The following is a 12,500-nucleotide window of genomic DNA, read 5'->3' on the forward strand; positions in this document are numbered from 1 at the left end:
AATAGTGATAATAATTATCACTATCATTATTACTATTTATCATTATCATCAATATCATCATTATCATCATTATCATCATTATTATCATTATCATGAGAGTTATCCTTATCATCATTATTATTGATATAATTGTTATTAAAATCGTTATAGTTATCATTACCATCATCAATGTTATTATCATTATCATTATAATAATCATTATTACTATATCCATCATTTTATTCAATATTGTTATCATTAACAATATTGCGTTTACTATTACCATTTCATTGTTATCATTATCATAATTACCATCGTTATCATAATAATCATTATCATCATAGTCATTTTCATTATCATTACCATTATTGTCATTATCACCATGATATCTTTTATCATTATCATTACCCAGGCTGTTATAAAAGCAATACATTCACGTTATCATAGAGGTAAAAATATCCAAGAATTAAATTTATCAATTTTTTATTTATTTATTCACTTTTTGCCTTCTGTTAGTATAGCGCAGAATATTTTCATACCGTATAATCGTATGATATCATGAATCTGAAATTATACATTTTTTTGCACCGTATATCTGTCTAATACATACATCGTTCTGATCTTATAAATCAATTTATCATATCTCTTATAACATATATCTAATTAAAATATATCTTAAATCATATATCTATCTAAAATATATGTTAAATCATATGTCTATCTAGAATATATGTTAAATCATATATCTATTTAAGATATATCTTACATCATATATCTAAAATATATCTTAAATCATATATCTAAAGTATATCTTAAATCATATATCTATCTAAAATGTATCTTAAATCATATATCTATCTATATCTATATCTTAATTCATATATATCTATCTAAAATATATCGTAAATCATATATCTATCTAAAATATATCTTAAATCATAAATCTATCTAAAATATATCTTAAATCATATATCTATCTAAGATATATCTTAAATCATATATATCTATCTAAGATATATCAAATCATATATCTATCTAAAATATATCTTATATCATATATCTAAAATATATCTTAAATCATATATCTATCTAAAATATATCTTAAATCATATATCTAAAATATATCTTAAATCATATATCTATCTAAAATATATCTTAAATCATATATCTATCTAAAATATATCTTAAATCATATATTTATCTAAAATATATCTTAAATCATATATCTGTCGTCAAATAGGCTAACGTAGATCTTCTGTTCCTAATAATGTCAGTGTTATCTTAGAAGTTGCGTCAGTGTGGAGTGTGAGGTGGAGTGAGGAGTGATTGCAATGGAGGGAGGTGAGGTGTAAGGTGGAGTGAAGAGTGAGAGATGGAGTGTGGAGTGTTTGCTATAGTGTGAGGTGGAGGGAGGAGTGTGAGGTGGAGAGAGGAGTGAGAGACGGAGGGTTTGCTATAGTGTGAGGTGGAGTGAGCAGTGTTTTCGATGGTGTGAGGTGGAGTGAAGAGTTTGAAATGGAGTAAGGAGTGTGAAGTGGAGTGATGAGTGTGAGGTGAAGTGAGGAGTATGAGGTGGAGTGAGACGAGTGGGGTGGAGTGAGGATTTTGAGGTGGAGAGAGGAGTTTGAGGTGGAGCATGGAATATGAAGTGGAAGTAGAGTCTGAGGTGGAAGAAGGTATCTAAGATGGATGAAAATAATTGCGATGGAGTGAACAGTGTGAGGTGAAGTGAGGAAAACGAAGTGGAGACCGCAGACCCTCTACTTTGAAGGCCCTGGTTACAGGTCATTTCCCTTTCTCTCGCAATTCCTCCTTCACTTTGCAGAATTTGAATGTATTAGAGTCAAGTCGATGATTAAGTTATTGTTGTTCTTCGTGTTATTATCGTTATTGATATCTATGGCATTTCCTTCTTCGTTTCTGTTCTTATTTTGGTTCTTAGTTTATTCTATCTTTGATTTCATTATCATTAGTATTATAATTATTTTTACGTTTATTATCGCTACCCTTGTCATTATCGTTATCGTTGTCGTTCCCCTTGTTATTATTATTATCGTTATCGTCATTCTATTCCTATTTACTATGACTAGTTCTAGTATTATTGCTACTATTATAGCACATCTACAGCAACGAGAACCAGACTATGGAGATTGTGCAATTGATTCTTTGACTTCCTGCAGATACTTATGTTGCACGGTTGACTTCTTGCTTATATCCAGATTGCGTCGTTGATTCTCTGATTTCTTGTCCATATGTAGAATTATTAATCATTATCCTTCCTGTTTCCCGCTTAGAATTAAAAAAAAAAAAGAAAATGCATTCCTTAGAGCATAGACCCAACCGGAAGAAAAATTTTACCGCCTCCTTCAAGTTTCTCACAGTAAGAGAACAGAGATGAATGCTAAGTTATGTTCCTCATCATTCTGCTCCTCACTTTTGGAAGGAAAAAAAATATTGGAACAAACTTGGGGCCTTCGGGGAGATGCATATTCCGAGGGATGTGTCCGCGGACTTCTAAAAAGATCTAGACGGTAGACGGGAATCCCAGAGTTGCGAGAAATGTGTTGATGTGCATGTGTGTTTGAGTGTGTGTATGTGTGAGTGTGGATTTGTGTGTGTATGTGTGTGTGGATTTGTGTGTGTGTGTGTGTGGATTTGTGTGTGTGTGTGTGGATTTGTGTGTGTGTATGTGTATGTGTGTGTGTATGTGGATTTGTACGTGTGTGTGTGTGTGGATTTGTGTGTGTGTGTGTGTGGATTTGTGTGTATGTGTGTGGATTTGTGTGTTGTATGTGTGTGGATTTCTGTGTGCGATCGTGTGTGGGTTTGTTTATATTTGTATGTGTACATGTGTTTTAGAAGCTTGCGTATATATATGTGCTTGTGTATATACACATATATGCATGAACGTCCATATGCGTGTGTATCCACGTTCATATGGCCATCCTACACATCCCGCTCACCTCTACAAACATCCCTTTCAAACGCCAACACACGAGGCTGTGACGTAGTTCTTGTTATGCTTTCGTGACCCCTTCTAATTCGATAAAGGGGCAGCGAGAAGCTCCTCCCCTTCTATTAGATAAGGTTTTAAGTGTTGATAACAAACTTCCACGGGAACTTCAGAGCGTTTCCCTGATGAGGGTGTTTTCGAAAGAGAGAGAGAGAGAGAAAGGGTGTGGGAGTGAGAGAGAGAGAGAGAGAAAGAAAGAGTGTGGGAGGGACAGAGTGAGAGTGAGAGAGGCAGAGGATGAGAGTAGGAGAGAAAGTGAGGAAGTGTGATTGAGATAGATAGAGAGAGAGTGTGTGTGTAAGAGTGAATGAGAGAGAGAGAGTAAGAGTGAATGAGAGAGAGAGAGTAAGAGTGAATGAGAGAGAGAGAGTAAGAGTGAATGAGAGAGAGTAAGAGTGAATGAGAGAGAGTGAGATCAAGAGTAAGAGAAAGATCAAGAGTAAGAGAGAGAGCAAGAGTAAGAGAGAGAGAGCAAGAGTAAGAGAGAGAGAGAGATCAAGAGTAAGAGAGAGAGAGAGCAAGTGTAAGAGAGAGAGAACAAGCATAAGAGAAAGAGCAAGAGTAAGACAGAGAGAGTAAGAATAAGAGAGAAATAGAGTAAGAGTGAGAGAGGGAGAGAAGGGACGGTCGCTGGAGAAAAATAAAAATGAAATTGAAGCAAGGATTTGATGCAGTAAGGTTTTATTAAGATAAAGTTGTGTTAAAGCAGGTTTATATTGAATTAAAGTTGAGATAAAAATTTTGTATCAAAAAGAAATTGTTGTAACATAGTTGTATTTTAAGAGTATTAAAACAAGATTGCATGAAAAAAGTTATTCGAAAATATGTTTTTATCGTACTTGCATTACAGTAAATTGGACTTCACTGAACAAAAGAAAAATAAGCTAAAAGATGAACAATTTCGATAAATAAATATGAATATGAAAGCAAAAAAAAATCAAAGCAAGATAAGAACACAAAATAAAAACAATAAAACAAGAACAATAAAATGGAAAACAAAAGTAAACAATAAGAAAACAAAACATAAAACAAAAAAGAAAGAAAATGTAAGAAAAAAAATGCTAAGCACCAAACAAATAAAGGAGAAAGAAAGAAAATGTAAAAAAAATAATAAGATAAAAAAAACAAGCAAAACATCAAACAAAAAAGAAAGAAAACGTAAAAAAGAACTACAAAGCACCAAACAAATAAAAAAAAAAGAAAGAAAATATAAAAAAAGAGAAAAAAAATCAGCAGTACTGTTCAACTGTTCATTGTTCATGCGTGTGAACAAGGTGTTAGCGAGAGTCCGTGAAAGCTGTTTATCCCCGCTGGCGCTTCGAACGGGCGTGGGCGTGCCAACAGTCGAGGGGCACGTCATGGGCGCCCGCTGCTGGTACTTCCTCGAATAAAGCAAGGCTACTCTTATTTATTATTATTATCTTTTCTTTCTTTCTCTTTTCTCTTCTCTCTCTCTATCTATCTATCTAGCTCTTCTCTTCTCTCTATCTATCTGTCTATCTCTCTCTCTCTCTCTCTCTCTCTCTCTCTCTCTCTCTCTCTCTCTCTCTCTCTCTCTCTATCTATCTATCTATCTATCTATCTCTCTCTCTGTCTCTCTCGTTCTCTCTCTCTCTCTCTCTCTCTCTCTCTCTCTCTCTCTCTCTTTCTTTCTTTCTTTTTTTTTTTTTTTTTTTTTTTGGAGAGAAGCTCTGGGTGAACTTGAATACTTGGGAATTTGTGTGTAGTGTATTTCGTGAGCTGGAAAACTATCTGTTTATCTCTGTATCTCTGTCTATCTAGATAGCTGGGTATTTGTCTGTCTATCTATTCATCTATCTATCTATAAATCTATCTATAGATATTTGTCTACGGTTATATATCTATTATCTCTCTCTCTCTCTCTCTCTCTCTCTCTCTCTCTCTCTCTCTCTCTCTCTCTCTTTCTCTCTCTCTCTCTCTCTCTCTCTCTCTCTCTCTCTCTCTGTTTCTATATACATATATATATATATATATATATATATATATATATATATATATATATATATATATATATATATATATATATAAAAAATATATATATATATATATATATATATATATATATATATATATATATATATATATATATATATATATATATATATATATATATATATATATATACATATACATATATATATATATATATATATATATATATATATATATATGTATGTATATATATATATATATATATATATATATATATATATATATATATATATATAATTTATATATATATATATATATATATTGGTATTGAAATAAAGTCAGACATCAGCCTTTCAAAGTGTCCAGAAAAAAACAGTACTTCTTATTTCGTCTCTTCAGAAAATATTAATATTTTCTCCGGTCCTTTTGCACATTTTTATTTCTTTTTTTCTGGTGGGTCTTTTTTCACATTTTTTCTCACTTTTTACAATTTCTCACTCTCATTTTATATGTATTCCCACGCTTTCATTTTTTTTCTTTCTTTTTTTTTACAAACGCTTTGAGATAAGTAATGATGATAATCCTTTTTCTTTATATCACTATTATATTTTTGCTTTCATTTTTATCGTTTTATCTTATTCTATTTTCAGTTAGTTTGTCATTTATTTTATTTTTCTTATTATTTATTTATATACATTTTTTCTTTTTCCTTCCTTCACATTCCCATCTCTCTTTTATCATTGTTATTCTCTTATATTCATATTATCTCCTAGGTGTTTTATTTCTCTTTCTCTCTCTCTCTCTCTCTCTCTCTCTCTCTCCCTCTCTCTCTCTCTCTCTCTCTCTCTCTCTCTCTCTCTCTCTCTCTCTCTCTCTCTCTCTCTCTCTCTCTCTCTCTCTCTCTCTCCCTCTCTCTCTCTCTCTCTCTCTCCTCTCTCTCTCTCTCTCTCTCCCTCCATCTCTCTCCCTCTCTCTCTCTCTCCCTCTCGTTCTCTCTCTCTCTCACCCTCTCCCTCTCCTCCCTCTCCCTCTCCTCTCCTCTCCCTCTCCCTCTTCTCCCTCTCCCTCTCCTTCTCTCTCTCTCTCTCTCTCTCTCTCTATTTCTCTCTCTCTCTCTCTCTCTCTCTCTCTCTCTCTCTCTCTCTCTCTCTCTCTCTCTCTCTCTCTCTCTCTCTCTCTCTCTCTCTCTCTCTCTCCTCCCTCTCCCTCTCCTCTCCCTCTCCTCTCCCTCCTCCTCTCTCCCTCTCCCCTCCCTCTCCCTCTCCCTCTTCCTCTCTCTCTTTCCCTCCCTCCCTCCCTCCTTTCTCTCACCTACCCTTCTCCCATATCCCTCTCCATCCATCGCCCTCCCTTCTTTCCTTTCTTCCTCCCCCCTACCCACCCACCCCACCTTTTGCCCCGCCCAGAAGGTCAGCTCGGGTCAAGAAGAGAGAAACCAGACGACTTTTGACTTTGAGACGATTCGATAAAACTTTTTTTTTTTTTTTTTAAGTCTCAAATTGACGGACTTTTGTGCGGAGGAGGAGGTGGTGGAGGAGATGGTGGAGGAGGAGGAGGAGGAGGTGGTGGAGGAGGAAGTGGAGGAGGAGGTGGAGGAGGAGGAGGTGGTGGAGGAGGCGGAGGAGGTGGTGGAGGAGGAGGTGGTGGAGGTGGAGGTGGAGGAGGAGGTGGAGGAGGTGGAGGTGGAGGAGGTGGAGGAAGAGGAGGAGGAGGTGGTGGAGAGATAATGGAAGAGGTGGAGGAGTAGGAGGAGGAGGAGAAAGAGAGATGGTGGAGAGGAGGAGGATATGGAGGAGAGGAGGAGGAGGTGGAGGTGGTGGAGGAGGAGGGGGAGGAGAGGAGGAGGAGGTGGAGATGGTGGAGGAGGTGGTGGAGGCATAGGAGGAGGAGGTGGTGGTTGTGGAGGAGGAAGAGGAGATTAAGGATGGAGGGGACGAAGGAAAAGAAGGTGATATTTGCGAAGAAGAAATAGGAGAAGGTGAAGGAGAAAGAGAAGATGGATGAGAAAGAGGGGCAGGAAGAACTCAAGGAAGACGCAAAACAGTCAGAGAGGGCGACAAAAGTGGAGGAACCGAGGGAGGAGAAGGAGGTAGCGGAGAACCCGTAGACGAAGAAGGCAAAGGAGAAGGCGGAGAAACCGGAGGCGAAGAAGGCGAAGGAGGAGAAGGAGGAGGCGAGAGAGAAGAAGGAGAAGAAGGAGAAACTGGAGGCGAAGGAGGAGGCGGAGAAACCGGAGGCGAAGAAAGCGAAGGAGAAGAAGGAGAAACAGGAGGCGAAGAAAGCGAAGGAGAAGAAGGAGAAACAGGAGGCGAAGAAAGCGAAGGAGAAGAAGGAGAAACAAGAGGCAAAGAAAGCGAAGGAGAAGAAGGAGAAACAGGAGGCGAAGAAGGTAAAGGAGACGGTGTATGTGCTCCTTGGCCGCTCATTGTGCCAGCGGAAGACAGATGAGTTCGTTCACTACGATGCTGGAGTATGATTTAATGACTTGGCAGTCGACGTACTTTTAATATATGTGTAAGGGAGTTTAGTGTGCGTGCGTGCGTGTGTGTGTGTGTGTGTGTGTGTGTGTGTTTGTGCGTGTGTGTGTGTATTTGTGTGTGTGTGTGTGTGTGTATTTGTGTGTGTGTGTGTTTGTGTGTGTGTGTGTTTGTGTGTATTTGTGTATGTATGTGTGTGCGAGTGTGCGTGTGTATGTACGTGTTTGTGTGTTTGTGTGTGCATGTCTGTGTGTTTCCATATATGCGTGTGCGTGTTTATGTATGTAAGTGTGATTATAAAACGGTTTCGAATTCCATCTATTCACTCAACCATTCACCTCTCTATTACTCTAAACTAACAACACATCTGTCAAAAAAGTTTACATTCGGTGAACCAAAACCAAGTCAAGAGTCGACCTCCCGGAGATACTGGCAACTAATAGATAGATACTGAAAACGGATAGATGCTTACAACGGTTAGATACTGACAATGGATAGATAGAAACAGCAGAGAGATACTGACAACAGAGATACTGACAATTGAAAGATACTTACAACAGATACTGACAACAGTGAGATACTACCAACAGAGATACTGACAACAGTGAGATACTACCAAAAGAGATACTGACAACAGTGAGATACTACCAACAGAGATACTGACAACAGTGAAATACTGACAACAGTAAGGTACTACCAACAGAGATACTGACAACAGTGAGATACTACCAACAGAGATATGACAACTGAAAGATACTTACAACAGATACTTACAACAGGGATACTTACAACAGAGATACTAACAACAGAAATACAAACAGATAAGGAGAGGTTGTAGCACTGACGGCGCAGTAGACCAGAGGTTACCCCGCGCCTCATGCCCTTCTGAACACTGCATATATATATATATATATATATATATATATATATATATATATATATATATATATATATATATATATATATACATATATATATATATATATATATATATATATATATATATATATATATATACATATATATATATATATATATATATATATATATATATGTGTGTGTGTGTGTGTGTGTGTGTGTGTGTGTGTGTGTGTGTGTGTGTGTGTGTGTGTTTAATCCATTTATAGATTTGTTTACTATCGATTTTATTATATTAGGAAATAATTTCTGTGTTCACTTATCAATTTCTTTATTCCTTTTCTTTATGTTTTTTATCTATTTATTTCCTTGAATATCGAGGTGAATTCAGCTTTTAGAATAAGCTCGCGGTTAATTCTAATTATAAAAATCTACGAGCGGGAAATTCAAACTTCAAGACTCTGTAGCGGTGGAAGACACAACACGAGCTCCGGACGTGACTGGCAGAAAGAAGGCTTGGGTTGTTTTTTATATATAAAATGTTACTGACTTCCTTTCATCTTTGTTCTGGCATGTTCTTTCCTTTGATCTTTGTTCTTGCAAGGTTTTTCCTTTGATCTTTGTTTCTTGCAAGTTCTTGAGACTTCATTTTAAGCAAAAATGGCTGAAATCTAATCACTTTTGAGGTAGTTAAACATAGGTATATCCACTCTGTCTTGAGAAAAGTCTAGCTGGCAACTTCCGAGCTAAGCTCCGCCTCTCTGCCAATATTCACTGCAAATATTGAATGTTTTCTTTAATTTCTTTTGTTCTTGGTTTCTTTTCACTTACATTTTACCATTGTACTGCACTGTAAAAATGCCTATCATAATATATTGTGTAGACTGACCAAGTCCAAAAGGGGGCGGAGCTAATAATATCACGTCTAGCCAATGAGAGTGTGCTGTGAGATACCAGATATAGCTAGATACTTAATCATTTGTTTAATTTATTCGATACTGTTATACTTACCAGACGTTAAACCAAAAAAAATCCTTTTTTAATTATGATAAAAGAGAGCTCCTTATTATCAACAGCCGTCAGAATACTCTTAAAGGAGAAAAAAAAGGCATTTTAAATTTTTGGGTTCAAAAGCCTTCATTTAAGTGGCGCCACCTGGTTTTATGTACTTTGATCATTTTCTTCTAATTGGCTGAGTAAGTCACATGACTTTGCCGGACAATTATCTCGTGATTTTCAACTGTTAATCGTGTGTTCGAGTGTGTGTGTGTTTCTGTGTTTGTGTGTGTGTGAATGTGCTTGCGTGTGTTTGTATGTGTATGTGTGAGTGTGTCTGTGTGTGTGTTAATGTGCTTACGTGTGTTTCTATGAGTTTGTTTGTATGTGTATGTGTGAATGTGTTTGCGAGTGTCTGTGTATGTGTTTGTGCGTGCGTGTGCTTTTACGTGCGAGTTTGCGTGTGCTTGCGCGAGTGTGTTTGTCGGCATCCGAAATGAATCGACCGATAATGCCCATTAGCATCTAAATTGGAGTTCAGTTTCTTAATCCCGTTAGCGGGTTGGATGATCAAGCAATCTTGGTGTCTTGTGTGTGAAGTTTGCTCTGAGGTTTAAAGCCGTCTGATTAAACTTGCTGATTATCTAAGACTTATTCCAAGGCGCACACACACACACGCATACTCATACATACGCGCACATACACACGCACACTCATTCACACACATACGAACACGCTCATTTACGTACATATGTTCGTACACGCACATGCACATACACACGCACACTCATTCACACACATACAAACACACTCATTCACGTACATATATTCGCACACGCACATGCGCATACACACACATATGGACATATACATATATATACACATGCTCATATGTACGTATAGATAGATAGATAGACAGATAGATAGATAGATGGATAGACAGACAGACAGATAGATAGATAGATATATGCTTATGCAGGTTTCAGCGCGTGCGTTTGTGTTCGTGTGTTTGATGGACACAGAGAAAGAGAATTTTAAAAACGAAAAAAAAAAGACACGAAAACAAGGAGAGTAAAAAATAACGTACTATTTTTTAGTAGAAATAAAGCTTCCGATATATTTCCTCGACCTGCATCATTAACTGGGCAGTTTTCGCGTAATTACCCTCGCTAGTTAGTGGGTCTTGGGGGGCGGGGGAGGGGAGGCTACTGGAGGGGGGGCGAGGCCGCGGGGGGTTGGGGGAGGGGGAGGTTCTGGTCTTTTACTTTTTTATTTTTTTATTTCTTTTTTTCCGGTTTTCTGTCTGTCTTCGCTTTCATTTTTTCCTATCTTTTGTTTTTTACTTTTCTTTATTTTGTTTTATTTAGTTTTCTCTTCTGTTCTCCTCTGTCTCTTCTCTTCCTTCCTTCCCCACTTCCCGTTTGTATGCCTTTTTTCTTTTTTTCTCTCTTCTTATTCCTTTTTTTCTTCTTTCCTTCCTTCTTCCCTCCCTTCCATCCATCTTACCACGTTTCCCTTTCCTTTTTTTCTTTTCCCTCCCTTCCACCTCCCTTTCCTATTTTCTTTCCTTTTCCCTCTCCACCTCAACCCCCTTTCCTATTTTTCGTTTCCCTCCCTTCCTCCTCCCCCTTTTCCTATTTTTCTTTTCCCTCCCTTCCACCTCCCTTTCCTATTTTTTGTTCCACCTCCCCCTTTCCTCTACACTCTTCTCCCTCCCCTCCCTCCCTTCCTCCCCACCTCTTCCCTCTCTCCCCCCACCTCTCCCTTTCCCTCTTCCCTTCCTCTCCTCCCCCCTTTTCCTTCCCCCACCTCTCCCCCACCCCTCCCCCTCTTCCCTCCCTCCTCCCCCACCCCACCCCTTCCTTCCCCTCCCTCCCCCCCCTTTTCCCCTCTATTTTTCCCATCCTTACATTGGCACCCGACATGAGGCCCTGTGGGGGAAACAACGTGGCACTCTGCCCTCCCCTCTGTAGTGACAGGTGCGCAGAGGGGAAAGTGGAAGTGTTGTGAATTCTCGCTTTCCTCTTACAATCGCCTCTCCTTAGACACTGCAAACAAAGTCGAAATAATCTTTTGTCTATTTCTCTTACAATCGACTCTTCTTAGACACTGCAAACAAAGTCGAAATAATATTTTGTCTATTTCTCTTACAATCGACTCTCCTTAGACACTGCAAACAAAGTCGAAATAATCTTTTGTCTATTTCTCTTACAATCGACTCTTCTTAGACACTGCAAACAAAGTCGAAATAATATTTTGTCTATTTCTCTTACAATCGACTCTCCTTAGACACTGCAAACAAAGTCGAAATAATTTTTTGTCTATTTCTCTTACAATTGCCTCTCCTTAGACACTGCAAACAAAGTCGAAATAATATTTTGTCTATTTCTCTTACAATCGACTCTCCTTGAGCCTACTGCAAACAAGGTAAAATAATCTTTTAATCTGTTCTCTTACAGTCGACTCTTCTTAGACACTGCAAACAAAGTCGAAATAATATTTTGTCTATTTCTCTTACAATCGACTCTCCTTAGACACTGCAAACAAAGTCGAAATAATTTTTTGTCTATTTCTCTTACAATCGACTCTCCTTAGACACTGCAAACAAAGTCGAAATAACCTTTTGTCTATTTCTCTTACAATCGCCTCTCCTTAGACACCAAAGTCGAAATAACCTTTTGTCTATTTCTCTTACAATCGACTCTCCTTAGACACCAAACAAAGTCGAAATAATCTTTTGTCTATTTCTCTTACAATCGACTCTCCTTAGACACCAAGCAAAGTCGAAATAATCTTTTGTCTATTTCTCTTACAATCGACTCTCCTTAGACACCAATCAAAGTCAAAATAAATCACGTCTATATTTCTCTTACAATCGACTCTCCTTAGACACCAAGCAAAGTCGAAATAATCTTTTGTCTATTTCTCTTACAATCGACTCTCCTTAGACACCAATCAAAGTCGAAATAACCTTTTGTCTATTTCTCTGACAATCGACTCTTCTTAGACACTGCAAACAAAGTCGAAATAACCTTTTGTCTATTTCTCTTACAATCGACTCTCCTTAGACACCAATCAAAGTCGAAATAACCTTTTGTCTATTTCTCTTACAATCGACTCTTCTTAGACACTGCAAACAAAGTCGAAATAACCTTTTGTCTATTTCTCTTACAATCGACTCTCCTTAGACACCAAAGTCGAAATAACCTTTTGTCTATTTCTCT

At 37.6% G+C, this 12,500-nt stretch overlaps 1 protein-coding gene across 1 annotated transcript in view; it reads left to right on the plus strand.

Annotated features, from left to right (window-relative positions):
• LOC138859431 (thrombospondin type-1 domain-containing protein 7B-like) overlaps positions 1–12,500 on the plus strand; it is a 650,933-nt gene that overhangs the window by 522,747 nt on the left and 115,686 nt on the right. The gene's annotated exons all lie outside the window — the stretch shown is intronic.

The sequence above is a fragment of the Penaeus vannamei genome, chromosome 36, assembly GCF_042767895.1.
Source record: "Penaeus vannamei isolate JL-2024 chromosome 36, ASM4276789v1, whole genome shotgun sequence".
NCBI classification, from domain to species: domain Eukaryota; kingdom Metazoa; phylum Arthropoda; class Malacostraca; order Decapoda; family Penaeidae; genus Penaeus; species Penaeus vannamei.